Here is a 15,480-nt window from a genome sequence, read left to right as displayed (position 1 = left end):
AACTTTTCCTCAAATCAAAGAGACACATTTATATGTTTGGCAATCAAAAAAATTTATAAACCAACGACCCATAACCAATTTTTGAACTAGTGACCATTGGTCTTCCAAACACACCATAATGACATAATTTAACATTACATCTTTTGCATCTTTTTGACAAGATAGACAAAACTAGACCCATGGACCCTATATGACCCAAATAGATCAGAAATGGTCCTAGAGGACCTTATTACATACGAAGAAACAAAAAACTCAAATTTAGATCCATATAAGCAACATCGACTCAAAGATGACCATAATGCCCTTGCACCACAAACTCATGATCCTTGGTATGTAGACGTTGCAAATTATTTGGTCTCTAGGAAGGTACCACATTATTTTTCTACTAGAGAAAAACATTATCTAGTAGAAAAGGGTTTTTCTTATTCATGGATTGCAAGATAACTTTTCTATACTAGACTAAACAATATTATAGACGTTGTCTCAAAGAAGATGATATTCATGATGTTCTTCATGCTTGTCATGATGAATCTTGTGGATGTCATTTTGCCACAAAAATAACAACTCTTAAGGTGCTAAATACAAGATATTACTATCCTTCAATACATAAATATTTATCTAAGTATACCAAACACTATGATAGATGCCAAAGAATGGGGATGCCTACCGAGTTAGATGAAATGCCTTTTCAACCAAAATTAGTATTAGCATGATTTTATAAGTGGGGCCTAGAATTTATAGGGCCTATTAATCCTCCATCAAATATTAAAGAGTACATTTTGGTATGTACATATTACCTAAAAAAATGGGTCGAAGTATGAGAAATGAAGCATGCAAAGAATAACAAGGTTGCTAAGCTTTTATATGAATAAATTTTCACAAGATATAGAGTTCCATGAGAGATTGTTACTAACCAAGGTCCACAATTCACATCCACCCTAGTTGCAACATTAATGAGTGAATATAAACTTAGGCATCAAATAAGTACTCCATAACACCCTCAAAGAAATGGACAAGTAGAGGTAATAAATAGAGAGCTAGAGGCAATCCCTACAAAAATAATTTCAATTCATAAAAAGGATTAGGCTTCCATATTACAGATTACTACATGGAAAACTGCTACATGATTTACCCCATTTGAATTGGTGTATGGAGTAAAAGCAGTTATCCCCATTGAATTTGAGCATAAGAAATTAAAAACAACACTCCATCTTGGTATAGATTTAACAAAGGAACAAACAGAGAGAATTTAACAACTTAACATACTTGATAAATTCATAAGGGAGGAATTGCAACAAATTGAGTAGTTCAAACTCAACAACTCAAATGAAAAACATTAAACAAAGCAAGGTGATTAAGCATTACTATTTGAATCTCATTACAACGATCATCTGGAAAAATTACAGACTACTTTGTTGGGTCCTTATGAAGTTGTAGAGGTATTCTCTAACGAAGCAGTAAAATTGCAAACCATTGACCAAGTGAAATTTTCACTTTTGGTCAATGATCACAAAATCATACTATACCACAAGACCAACACTAAGGAAGAGTTCATCCAATAACATAGATTTTTAGTAAAATTATCTATTCCTAATATTTCACAATCAAGACCTAACCATGTTTTGGAATATATCTTGAAACAAAAATTAATAAAGTTCTCATTTATTTGAGAACACCCCATCACCACAATAAAATAATCATACAACATTCTCTGGTAGTTCATCATTCCAATAAAATTAATAGAGGGCCCTATTTCCCACATCCTTCGACTCAAAAACTGTCTTGTTTGTGATTATCCAGGTGTTGCAATTTTCTCAATCTACCATGATATGTCACGAAAGCATAGTCACTGCTAGTTCCACTCATACATTTGACATATTCAATTTCATGTCATCCATGCCACTTCATCAAACTGTTCAAATTTTCATTCACCGCCAACTCATAATTGTAGCACAACTCTCAGGAGATTACACCTGCAAACTATAGACTTCATGAACACTTTGAAAACCTTAAGTGGGAGGAGGTAAGTCATATCATCTTGTTGTAATAATGATTATCTTGCATGGCCAATTTTTTTTTGAGAATTCAGCGTAAGATATTCATATCTAACTGTATCGATAATTCCCTCACCTCGCATTAATGAAGAAGCTTTCTTCCTTGAACCTGTCTTGTCAATTTTTCTTTTATCAGTCTACTACTTTTCTTTATAATTTTAATTCTTGGAAACCCAAAAAAAATTAGGCAAGAAATATACAAAAAAATGTAGAGATAGAGAAATAAGGGAGCTAAGCATTTACAGGAAGTAGAGCAAATTTTTACAAAAAAAAATGAGCAATTTTTGTGTTGGAGAAGGAAATGGGATGAGAACCTATCAAAAAAGAACCCTTAGTTCATACAATTCTTGACAATGTAGTTCATTATAGAGATTAACTAGTAAACTCAAGATGGCTAGACTATTTTCTCAAGCTAGGTGACTATGACACACAAGTGGTGTTAGAGTTTGCTTGGACTCTACAAGATAATGTAGCAACCGTTAAGGGTTTAAGAGTGGATGCAAGCATGATATCCATTACCAAAATGGCTAGATTCCCATATATTGAGAAGACTACTTAGACACTCATAATGTAGTTTCTAGTCGAGATGCGTTTACTAGACCTTGGGACCTACCTTTGGATACATCAAAGTAAGGGGCATGAAGGGTTTCCCTACTTCAAAAGTGGGTTGAGGCAACACAACTAATAATAAATTATTTATATTGTGAGGGTAAAATGTCTTTTTTATACTCACACCATTTTAAGATTCTCAGTCATTTGCACCATGAAAGACTAGTTAATGTACCAAATTACCTTGCTCACTTTCTTACCTGCATGACCACAAAAGTCCAAAAATGTAAGGGCACCTCCTTATCACACTATTGTATAATTACTCTTATAAAAAGTAAAGATAATTTTAGCTATCTACTTTCCTAATATGAGGGGGGAATATTTTCTTAAAATAAAAAAGGTTTAAAATGTGAATCTTGGGCCGGGAGGTAAAAAAATTAGATTTAGGAATTACAAAAGGTAGAAAGTAATAAACCCCAAGTAACAACAAAATAAAGGAAAATAAGTTCTTCTAAAGACAAAGATATATCTATTTCAGAAACCACTAAATCATGGTCATCCAAAAAAGAGACAGAGGAGACTCAATCAACTCCTTCTACAACCAAGACTCACAACCAAAAATTGGCCCAAAAACCTATTAAAGAACCTAGAGCTTCAAAAAAAGAAAAAGAGATAACCCCTAAGGTTATAATCTTTTCTATTTTTGTAGCTAAGGGAATAGAGAAAACTTCTCCCGTGAAATAGGAGAAAAGTGATGATAGTTCAAAGTCTCAGAAGGGAAAAACATTAAGGGTGAATAAAAAGCCCTGTAACTGAAAAAAGAGAAGATGAATGACACACCTATTGCTAAAAATTAAATAAAGATAGAGACCACCTCATCTATTGTGCAAACAAAGAAAACTCAAACCCTTGCTATGCGGTCTAAGTAGACTGCTGTTGCCACTACTATCCTAAAAGAATCCCATGTTGCTTCCCAAGTGACTAAGAAAATATTAGCAGGAGATAAAAAATTGATAAGAAAAGGGGAAAAGCAACTAAGGAGGAAGGAAAATAGAGTAATCGAATAGTCTAAAAGGGAAACCAAACATTTCTAGAGGGAAATAAAAATCAAGTACAGTTTTGAATTTAGACTTTGAAACAAATAGTGAAAGGGAATCTTTGTTTAGGAAGAGACAATCTCATGTAGAATAAAAGGAAGCATCTACTTATTCTTACCAAAAACCAATAGAAAACCCCTAGTATTTTCCCATAGTAGAGGATGATGTAGCTTCAGTAGAGATGCCACAACCCTCAAAATGGTATTTTGTTGAGGAAATAGGAGAACAACGTGGAGGTAACCAAGTAGAGGAAATTATAGAACAAATAGATGAAGGGAAGGAAATTGAAATACATGATGAGGAACCTGGCCAACCTAAATAAGGAAGCTAGCACCCAAAGAACACATCAATTTAGACAGGTTACCAGAAATGGCTACTAAAGAAACTAAGGAGGTCATAGAAGCTATCCTAAAACAAGATACTACCCCCATGGCAAATCTATTGATAGAAAAAAAGTACATAATCTGGTTCCACAAGTTTTCTCATCAGTCTCCTGGCCTTCAATAACACTTAATTTGTGGAAGCAAACAAAACAACTGCAGTTACAAAAAGAGTTAAAGAAAGAAAAGGTACGAATATAAGAAAAGTTGCAGGAGTCTAAGGAAATAATTACAAAACTAGGAAATAAGATGGGTACCATGGCTTCCATGATCCCATAGATAGTTAATTTCTGACCAACGGGTAGAGTTTACACACTATTTTTAAGGGAGCAGTCACTCAATTTCAGTTTATGCAACTTTATTGGACTTGCCCTCCTCAGTTGTTACTTCTAAGGAATTCTTCTATATCTTCTAGACTTCTACTCGATAAATACAAAATTTATTGTACAAATTCTACATGCATAGGCTTGTTGTCCCCTACAACACTAGATGGAATCCTCTCTTATATGTTGTAGATGTGCAAATAAGATCATTTTGTTGTTATTTTAGAAATGAAGAAAAAAGAGATCAACAAATGATAAAATTATTTCCCCACGCATTTACTTTTTAGTAATAAGTTTTCCTAATACTAAATATTTTTTAAATGTGCAAAACCACATTAAATATTTATCCTAATATTATATACAACACATAAAGTGACACCAATAATGTCTATCCCATATGGTAAACACATCCCTAGATCTCGTAGGAGCACCAAAAATAATATTCATTTTCATTATCATGAAACAATGGGTACAACACACCTTTTCCTAACAAGCTACACATTTAATTTTAAAATCACAACTATGAATGAAGGTAGACTAATTTCATTAAAAAAACATGCAATTAAGACATGTCAAGTATATGGACAATTGACCAAACTCGTAAGATGTTGAGTTTGATATTTATAAAAAGGTGACAACTTTCCCCAAGAGTGCTATCTTTTAAAACTAAAAATAAAATATTATAGATAAAATGACAATAAAATAATAATAAAAATCTAGTTTTGTATCTAGATTGTTAGTTCTAAAACTGAGTAGGATATTAGGAGGCACCTAGGGATGAATAAGAGATCCTTTATTTGATATATACTTATAGACATAGTATTCAAAGAGGATTCAAGTTCAAAGAAAATTTATGTCCTAAATAGTAAGAACCATAATATGTCAAACAATAGAATAAAAAATAATAGAGTAGTCTTTGTAATTCCCACCAAAATACCCTAGAGAAAACTAACAATCTAATAAGAAAATAGATCAAAAATAAAATTTAAACATCTTTTAACACAACAAGTATAATTAACTACTCATATCCATTGGCATCCATTTACAAGATATACATGTATCCATTATAAACATAATCACAAAAAGAATAATCATATAATCTCATTATGCAAGTGGAAGTAAACACAACTCTACAACTAATCTTCCCTAGGGTATCTCAACGTCATTATCTACAATATCACAATTGCTATCATAATCCAATACATTCTAACTCAACTATCATTTCTCTTTTCATGCATACATAAGATACCTCACTAGTTTATCTATCATGATTTCATTCATTAGTAATGCAAATCCCATTAAACCCCCTAAGATTCATTTTAAGAGCACCAATCCAAATGTACCTAATCCCAATTTCTTATTCAACATTAAAACATCATTATTCCATTTCCAATGCTAACTATCACCTTACTAATCCATTTAATTAATCATCATAGGCATTCACATAACATTAAATGCATATCAATAGAACCAATTCTATTAAAAAGCATTGATGTCATGGAAATGGGGACAAGGCAACAACAAAGTTCAATGTTAATAAGTTAGTTTCAACCATAAAAACAAAACAAAGAACTAAAAACCATTCCAAACATATCAAGAGAGATTTCAAAAAGTATGAAAGAAGTTTAACAAAATAAAAGAAAGGAGAAGAGCCTCCCTAAGATGCTTCCATGATGCCTTTTGATGCTTCTCCCTTATTTCTCTCCTCTCCAAGTCCCAAATGAGTGTAGCTCTCAGCTTTTAGCACTAGCCATGGATGCCATATGGAGATTCAAGATGGTTGAATATGATAAGCAAATACTATGCAAGAGTAGATAGTGATGCTATGAAAAAGCTCTATGCTAATGCCAGTATAACAACAATACTATAAAAATGCTTCCTTTTGCTTGAGGAGAAGGGTTCTATTTATAGAAGAAATGGGGAAATGAAGGGTTAAGATTGAATGGTTTAATCAAGGGCCAAGTTTGAAAGTTGGGGATCCATGTGCACAATTGGCACCAATAAAATGGTGACAAGTGTCAACATAGGATTGGGTTGAGAGAAGAGGTTGGAGGCATTAAAGGCCTGAGAAGACCTCATGGTTATCTAGAAGGTAAGGGTCAAGCCTAAATTAGGATTACCCACTGGATTAGGAGTTAATGCAAGGATAAACCTTTGTGCAAATGATTAAGAGATAATCATGGTCAAAGCATTATCCAAGATACAACATTACATTCTCTTACAAGTATTATGATCATAGCCTATTACATCATCTACCAATAATATCAAGGAGCATAGCTCTCAACTTCAATTACAATAACATCATGAATTATACAAGATACATATGCCATATGAATCATATACATCAATATGCTTCAAGTATCCATCCATAATCTGGAGAGAGAAGAATCCAGTTGCACATACAAGAGCATCCAACGAAGAACATCCCAATGGAAGAAGGCATCAAACCACTCGACCATGTGGAACCACCCGTCGTGCTAGAAGATGACACAAGATCTCACACACACTTTAGATCTAGGCTGACACCTAACAACCAAAATATAACACTCACTTCAAGCAGCTAGATCAAGCTCAATATAATAATAAGACCTCCAAAGGCTACTCAACAAAATAAAGACTCAAGGTGCTAGGACCTACATGTAGGGAAAGAGTGTCATCACATGCAGTCATAATGGGAACCTGGGAACCTGACCTAGCATTCATAATGCCCATGTGAAGCCATCTCAACCTTGAAGAAGTAAGGGAGATTAGCTTACCTAGATCACCAAGGCTTTCCCAATCCTATCCTGGATTACCACCCCTAGACAAGGCATTGGAGCCACCATAACCATTTCTTATCTTATCATGGGGAATTACTATTACCCAAGCCTGTAGAATCAATTAATTTAAATTATCACTTGATTACAAGGTAAACTCCCAATGAGATATTCTGGTGGTCTAGACCCCGGGTAAACTAGCTGTCTACTCTCCTAACCCAATCACTTAGTTAAAATACCACTCCCCCTAGCATGCACCTAGACCTTAGGGTGACAACACACACATCCCATAACCAAGGGCTCTTAACAACACATAACCTAGCTATCCAAGGTCATCAATCAAAAAATAAATGACAATAAATGCATAAGAAATACCAATAACCACAACCTCATAAGAAACATAAATGAGCTCGAATAATTAACAACAAGGTATCACATTCATCTTTCTTAGCTCCTAAAAAAGTAATAGACAACTTCAATCAATAAAAAAGAAATAAACACAAATCAACATTACAGTCAATAAATTGATCGTGGGACAACTTTAGGAACTCATAACCATCATACAACAGCCTCTGGCAAAACACAAAATTGGAAAAACCAACAGAGAAAGCCAAAAATAATCAAAATACATAAGCAAGCCAGTTTAGCACATAGACCACCTCTTTTAGCGCATCCACCCATTCTTTTAGAGCATCCACCAATTATTTTAGTGCATCCACCAGTTCTTTTAGAACATCCACCAATTCTGAAATAGTGCATCAATGGAACAATTTAATGCATCTAAGACATTATGTGGAGCATCCAAGGAATTCTATGGAGCATCCAAGGTATTTTGTGGAGCATCCAAGGTAGAGTCCAGAAACTAAAAAAATGGAATTTAAACAACCAGAAATCAACTATGACTCAATCACAACCTCAAATGGGCCCAAAAGGGACAAAATGATGCCTATAACTTAGAGGATTCATCAATCATCAAAAGAAAATAATAACAAGAAGATTCACTCCACTTAGAACTTCATTACGACTTCCGAAGACACACACAGAGAAACAACATTTACAATAGAAGATAGGACCCCAAAACCTTAGTAATTAGGTACGCAAATGTAAGAAAATAAAACTCAACATTGCCCAAGCCAAATAGTTCAAGATCACACCAAGCTAAGCATTCCCAGAAAATCTAAACAAAGGAAATAATTATTTTATAGGCATAGAGAAAACAAATGAGCCATATACGACAATCTCAGGATATGTGAATTTAGAAAAAAATACCCCAATAAATATTCTTTCTTAAATTATATATATTTATAACCTCTCAATATTATCATTCCCAACCCCACAACAATCTTTATCAGACACAGAGCAAACAAAATTTTCAAAAAAAAAATGCAAGAGGATTAAAGCTCCAACTTAGAAATTGAAGAAAAAGGTCTAAGAAATTCGATGAAGAGCAATAATTCTCCAACCAAGCCAAATAAAACTTCAAGCAACAAAATCCAAATTCCTCAATTCACAGAAAAATTCTCGTGAAGGCTAACCCCGTCAAATACTCAGGAAAACCAATAAATAGAAAATGAAAAACCAAAACTATAGAACAAGTCAGCCAATCATAATAATCAATTAAAATATATTTCTTACCAACCCTTTGCAAATACCAAGGCAAGAATATAAAATATTATTTAATTAACTTACCCCAATATCTCAACCAATGATAAAATAGGGTAGGTAGAATAAATAATTATTTAAACAATCCAAGAGGGTAAATAGGGAAATAATAATATAATTAGCCAATTGATTAAATAACCAAGGCACAATAAAATATAAAGGCCTAGATATATAATTAAACCATAGCACCCCAAATAAATATTAAAGCCACGACTTAATAAATAAATAAATATTAATTAATAATTAATCCTTAATATAAAATCATTAGTAAATAATAATCTCTTAATTAATTAATAATTCATTAACCATTAATCACAATACCTCAAGACAACCCAACATTGAGTAACACGAAATACCCCATGATGACTCTAATGACAAAACTAAGATTGACGGGATACCAACTTAAACCTAGAGTGTAGAATGTGATTTTATGTCACCTTCGATCAACTTGCCATTGGGATGAAGACACACTTAGACTTGTGAAGCTAGGTGGAGTTGATGTCTGGTACTTGCAAACCTGTCACAACCAATAAGTGTACAACAACATATACAATAACATATATCATGAAATAAATAGACAAGTGAAGGGGAATCATAGTGTCATATCGTGCTCATGAATGAGTGGTATGGAATCATCCCTATCACAACCGCAGTAGAAGACAGACACGACAACCAAGCACTATCATAATCATTATCATATCCAATAAAATTATAAAATAGGGTTAGTACATGGTAATAAACCATCAAATCATCATAAAGTAGATTAAGCTATATCAATATGGTCTATGGATGTACTAAAAGAAAGATGAATTGGGGAGGGGCACTTCAGTCTTCATCAATAGAACATAAATGATAGACTACAAATCAATAAATTGAGCACCATATAGATAATTTTAGTATAATCAATACCAAATACAAGTTTAATCTCTAATCCATGAACACTCAAATCTTCAATTTGAGTGCCATTATGATATCATTGATGAAGAGAGTGTCCTAGTTAAGTTTAAACATATCAAACCTCTCATACTTTCCTAGTTGAGTATCATATAATATTAATAAGAAATATTAACAATCCAATTTGGATGGTCACAAAATTAGCTAAACAATCAATTTGAAATATGTTTGCTAGGAATATCAATAGCCCAAATTGGATGGTGGAAAAAAAACTTTAAATGATCATTACCATAGAAAGTATCACATCTTAATTGTAACTTGAGATGATGCCCATGCATAAACATATTTATAAAAAAATACTTGAAAATATAATTAGCTCTATTTAATCAAATTCCTTACTAATTCACCTCAAATGTTATAGTTGGACATTTTATTTTATATATTAAGCATAAATGTTTTTCTGCCACTTTTCAAATATAATGACTTTTTATTTTATTAAGGATAAAACAAGTTTTGAGGGGACCTCAAATACCATACAACAAGTCTTGAAGGGACCTGAAACCCTAAGATTTTTCATGGATCCAGAACCAACAAAGGAACGGTACAGAAAGATACAACATAGACAAGTAGTAGCCCAACCACAACCTAACAGTACTGAATAAGCGTTACAAAACTGGTGGCAAGAGAAGAAGGCCTAAGACACCCCAAAAGATTTAGACAAACATGAGAATAGGGAAGAAGGCTCCCTCAGCCATAATCATGGATTTTATCCAGGCTCCCACAAAATTATCATTGAGAGTGATCCCTATTGTGAGCAACATGCTTTTCAATATCTCCACCTCCAAAGGATAAAAAGGAAAGAAGATAAAAAAAATACCATCAATAGCTTCCTTGCAGCCAAACGACAAAGCATCATCAATCCCCCAACAACACTTCTAGGCCTTTCTAGTAGCATCCAACTCCACCTCAATAAGAGAAAGGTCACCTCCAACCACATCCATCTCCCTCTCCATAGAAGATAGGACCACCTCAATAGGAAAGACCATAGTAACCCTAAGATGCAGAAAATGGAGCCCAACAACCAAAGTCATGAAACCAAGAAAGAGAGGGACAAAACAACCCTCATCACAGAGAGACCCAGGAGTCAAAAGATAAACACATAAAAGACCAAACCCTGTCATTAGGAAAAGAAAGGGTTTTAAAAATTCTTCCTTAACCTTCTTTTGAAACAAAAGAACAAGGGTTTTCACAAGGATCCCATAACTTAGATAATCCACACCATGGAATTTTAACAGGATCCCCAAACCAAAAGCATTGGGTTTTATCATGGCTCCCAAAACCATCATAGAATAAAACCATAAAAGCCTCCAGTCAAAAGCAAGGAAAAAAAGAATAAGTGGAAACCACAAAAACCACAAAAGCACCCATATGTGCATGGGAGTAGAGCTCCACCTCCAAAGGAGCCACCAATGCATGTCCAAAGAATCATGCACCCAACACAACTCCCTACATCCACTCAAGGGTTCACAAGAAAAACACATCTCCACCTCTATAGGAGATGGAGTCACCTCTATAGATAGAGCTGTAGAAAATCCATGAGAAGGAAAAAAGAGAGAATACCAAGGAGAGTAACTAAAACAATGACCATCAACAACTGCAAAGGAGAGGAACCAGAGCCCTTTATGATCTCTAATAATCATCTCACACAAAACAACCAGAGGCCCAGGCATGATACAATAGTGAGTAGCAGGGGAAAAAAACCAAGACCCAAAATAGGGGCTCACTTCAGCCATGCCATTCCACACGCCAAAGCCCAGAACAATACCTTCTCTAAAACTCCCCTTCCATCCATCCAAAGTTGGGTCGAATTCATCTCCAACAAAGACGCTGCCTGGAGAAACCCTAACACTGCAACTCCCTCCTCTCCCTCCATGCTCCAATTTGTCCTAAGAGGTTTGTGCGCCAAAAACCCCGAACCCATCAATCCCCCTGACCAAACGTACCAAACACATATGCACTGATAGGGGGAACGAACCCATTTGCATCGTCATCGTTAGATTCATCCTCCCCACCTTCGACCTCCCCTACAACCCGCCCTCCTCATTTCAAAATAAGATGTTTCATTAGCTTAAATATAATGACTTTGTTATCCATTCTTAATGTTGCTACAATTTGGGTTTTAGAATCACATTCTCTTTTGATGGTAGAAGCCAACTTCTAAATATGCTTATTGGTAAATAATTTTGTCACTATGATATTTTATTGCAAACAACTTAGACTCACCTAATGTGAAATGACAATTTATCCAATGCTTGGAGAAATTATTATTGGCTTTGTGATATTTTTTTGAATTTGAGAGGGGTATATGATATTGATTTAAATTTTTTGAAGGTATAAATTTAACTAAAAGGCACATATATATATAAATAAAGAATACACTTGAAATTAAAATTACCAAAAAAAAGGACAAGAAGTCTAATAGTTTGTGCCCACAACAACAATGGTGAGATTTGTAATTGCATCTTTTCAACACGCAATAAAAATGGAGAATTTAAATCACACATTAGGAATAATAAAAATATTGACTCAAAAAATGATATAATAAATCAATTCTTATAGTATTCTTTCAATTTCTATAATCTAGATGGAAAAATACATATTAAAGAATTTTACAAATTAACATATAAGAAAAACTTACAATCTATTAGGAAAAATTAGACACAACATTTTGAAACTAAAAAAATCTATATACAATTGTTGTGTTGAAAAGGTAACTAATTTCCAATAAATCCTACATGAAAACCCCCTCTTACAAAGCTGACTAGATGAGAAGATAAATAATGAATCCCTTATTGCCGATTATAATTCCATATTTATATATTTTTCTTGCTATTGGGCCAAGCAGTGTCTGTCTAAGCCAAAGAAGGAGTGGAGAAAGAGGAATGACATGCCACTCTTAGAGAAGATGGATGCCTTGCCCGTTGAGCCTCCTTTGAGATATTTGAGCAATGATTCATATGGATCTATTAATCCCTCTATTCCTACCCCAATTGTGGGGGATGGGGTTTTGCCTAGATCTGACTTCTCTTCAAAAGTTCCTCCTGTCCTTGACCCAAACCCCTCGCCCCCTGAGGAGAATATTGGGGAATCCCCTACTGTGGATGCCCCCTGTGAAGAAGAGATTATTATAAAAGCTATTGGATATGTCCAGGATATTCCCATTCAATTGATTGTTGATATGGATAACTCTATTGAGGTGAAACCCTTGACCTCTCCCACGTTGGAATCATCCTTAGAGGACTCGGGGCCTTTTATTGAGGTCAAACCCAAAAATAGAAGAAGGAACTCCCCTATTGGCCAAAATACTTTGATCTCTGGGGGGTATTAACCAGAATCAAACAAAAAGCAGATTGCACGGATCAGATTCAAGGGGGCTGGGGAGGCCACCCAAGGCGGTTAGTAGAGATAGGCAAAGTTAGGTTTCCATTACAGACAGAGCCCAGAGAATGTTACCAGAAATGGGGATGGGATCCCCCTCTCTTGCTAAATGAAAGTTATCTCATGGAATATAAGGGGTTTAAATCACCCCCACAAGCATGACCTGCTATCAAATTTGGTTAGAGATCATAAGCCAAATATTTGCCTTGTCCAAGAAACTAAAATGCTTAGTAGCAAAGTGGAAAAAATTCAATTGGTGATTTTTGGAGATTGTGGTGTTCACTATGTGGATGCAGATGGTGCTTTAGGTAGTATCGCTACTCTTTGGATTCCAAGACTGCTATGTGGTAAGGTGGTTCTCTCTTCTCCTAATCACATTTCTACTAGATTCTTTAATCTTAAAGATGGATCCTCCTGGATTATTACCAGCATCTATGCTCCTAATGGGAGATCTGCTAGGAAATATCTCTAGTCTTCCATTTGTCATGCTAGATCTCTCTTCCTGAATGAGAAATGGGTTCTTCTGAGTGATTTCAACACCCCACTCTCAAACTTGGAGAAATCTGGGGGCATGCGTATCTCTATTGATAGTAGAAAAGACTTGGCTGTCATGATCAATTTTTTGAGCCTTTTGGACTTGCATCTTATTGCTGCTAGGTTCACCTGGTCCAATAGATGCAGTGGGGAGGATCTCATTCAGGTTAAGCTAGATAGGGGCCTTGTCTCTCCTGATTGGATTCAAAATGTTGCTTGTAGACTCAATGCCTTGCCCCGAGTTGGATCAGATCACTTCCCTATTTGCCTTTTGGTGACTACATTGTCTGAAAGAAAGGCGTACCCCTTCCGATTTGATAAAATGTGACTGATGGCCCCTGACATCCAAGATAAAATTATGGAGTGGTGGAATATTGATATCTAGGGTATGACCATGTTTCATATAGCCAAGACGCTATCCAATGTCAAGTCCAATATTCAATGTTGGAACAAGTCCTCTTTTGGTAATATCTTCAAATTAAAGATAAGCTCAAAGTGGATCTTGAGGAGGTTGAAAATCATACCCAAGTTTTCGGGTTTGATAAAGATGTCTTGAAAAAAGAAATTGAGATTTTAACTAAATTGCATGATATTATTTCCAAAGAGGAGGAACTCTAGAAGAAGAGATCTAGAGCTTTATGGCTTAAAAGTGGTGACAAAGTTTTTTCATATGATGACCCTTAAGAATAGGGCTGCTAATAGAATAAATAAAATTTAGGTTAGCCAAAGATGGGTTAATAAGCATGAAAAGATTTTCTAGGAAGCCATCAGTTATTTCACTAATCTCCTTTCGGTCGATGATCCTCTTGACCCTCTATCCCAAAATGAGATCTTGCAAGAGGTTCCCATCATTGTCTCTTAGGATATGAACTTGGAGCTTACCAGAATCCCTTCTCTTGATGAAGTTCACAACACAGTCTTCTCTTTTGAAGGTAACAAAGTCCCTAGCCCTGATAGCTTCCCTCTGTTTTTCTTTCAAAAAATTTGGCAGATTATTTTTTCTGATGTGGTCGCTACGGCTCAAGATTTGTTTGGATCTCGCTCTCTCTTGAAGGAGCTGAATTCCACCTCCTTTGTCCTCATCCGCAAGAACCCTGATGCCTGCACTTTTCAAGATTTTAGACCTATTAGTATTTGCAATTCTATATATAAAATTTTCACCAAAATCCTAGTTCTCAGACTTATGAATTTCATCCCTTCTTTAATTCCAAAGCATCAAAATGGGTTTGATCCTGGATTTCGTTATTGTGGTGCATGAAAACATCCACTCCTTATCTATCAATAAAAAACCTGGCTTTATTCTGAAATTGGACCTCTTGAAATCTTTTGATAGAGTCAACTGGAGTTTTCTTCTCTGAATCCTTAGGGTGTTTGGATTCAGATATAACTTCATCCATATTATTAAACAATGTGTCTCTAGTCCCAAATTTTTAGTCTTGATTAATGGATCTTCCTATGGTTTCTTCTTTGCGTCAAGGGACATTAGACAGGGGGATCATCTATCTCCTTTCCTTTTCATTTTGATGAGTGAAGCTCTCAATAAAATTATCCATTGGGAAGTCAGAAAAGGCAATATTATGGGATTATGACCCTCTTCTCAAGCCTCTTCATGCTCTCACCAACAATTTGTGGATGATACTTTGTTGATGGGGGAAGGTTCAGTTAAAGAAGCTAAGAATTTAAAAAAGACTATAGATACTTATGAACAAGGCACTAGGCAAAAAATTAGCTTGGCTAAAAGCTCAAATTTTTTCTTTAACACCCTTGAGCATAGGAAAAAGAATATTGACTCA

The sequence above is a fragment of the Cryptomeria japonica genome, chromosome 5 (genome assembly GCF_030272615.1).
Source record: "Cryptomeria japonica chromosome 5, Sugi_1.0, whole genome shotgun sequence".
NCBI classification, from domain to species: domain Eukaryota; kingdom Viridiplantae; phylum Streptophyta; class Pinopsida; order Cupressales; family Cupressaceae; genus Cryptomeria; species Cryptomeria japonica.
This window is presented reverse-complemented; position numbering follows the sequence as displayed.